This window comes from Anoplopoma fimbria, unplaced genomic scaffold, assembly GCF_027596085.1.
Source record: "Anoplopoma fimbria isolate UVic2021 breed Golden Eagle Sablefish unplaced genomic scaffold, Afim_UVic_2022 Un_contig_4161_pilon_pilon, whole genome shotgun sequence".
Lineage (NCBI taxonomy): Eukaryota > Metazoa > Chordata > Actinopteri > Perciformes > Anoplopomatidae > Anoplopoma > Anoplopoma fimbria.
Window position 1 is genome coordinate 1 of NW_026548149.1, and position 702 is coordinate 702.

At 46.4% G+C, this 702-nt stretch overlaps 2 non-coding genes across 2 annotated transcripts; both read left to right on the plus strand.

Moving 5' to 3' along the window:
* On the plus strand, positions 1–119 carry LOC129114434 (5S ribosomal RNA). Its single transcript, XR_008532481.1, has one exon. It is a non-coding gene; the product is annotated as a 5S ribosomal RNA (ribosomal RNA).
* Positions 120–499: 380 nt separating this feature from the next.
* Positions 500–618, plus strand: LOC129114435 (5S ribosomal RNA). The gene has a single exon (XR_008532482.1). It is a non-coding gene; the product is annotated as a 5S ribosomal RNA (ribosomal RNA).
* The last annotated feature ends 84 nt before the right edge of the window (positions 619–702 follow it).

The following is a 702-nucleotide window of genomic DNA, read 5'->3' on the forward strand; positions in this document are numbered from 1 at the left end:
GCTTACGGCCATACCACCCTGAACACGCCCGATCTCGTCTGATCTCGGAAGCTAAGCAGGGTCGGGCCTGGTCAGTACTTGGATGGGAGACCGCCTGGGAATACCAGGTGCTGTAAGCTTTTTTCACTCCTCTTTACAAAAGCAGAGGGCGCTGCTGCTTTTTCAGTGGACACCGACAGGGTGGGAAGGAAATAGCTAGATCATGACTTGCCGGTATAGAAATGACACAAATCCAGTTAAATGATGGCTTTCATCATTCCTAAGCTCATCGATCATTTTCTTTTTCAATTTTATGCTAACGTATTCTACATTTCAACAGTAAATATTAATCTTTTTACTGCACTACATTTGTGATCCTTATAGCCACTTTGTACATTCTGATTTGACATTTAAAAGCTGTGAGTGTGTCTGGAAATCTGCAGGCGCTCCCTGTATAGACGAAAGAGCAAAGCGTGGTGATATAGTATCTTTAAAAGGCCCTTTGGTAGGCACAATATTTGCTTACGGCCATACCACCCTGAACACGCCCGATCTCGTCTGATCTCGGAAGCTAAGCAGGGTCGGGCCTGGTCAGTACTTGGATGGGAGACCGCCTGGGAATACCAGGTGCTGTAAGCTTTTTTCACTCCTCTTTACAAAAAGCAGAGGGCGCTGCTGCTTTTTCAGTGGACACCGACAGGGTGGGAAGGAAATAGCTAGATC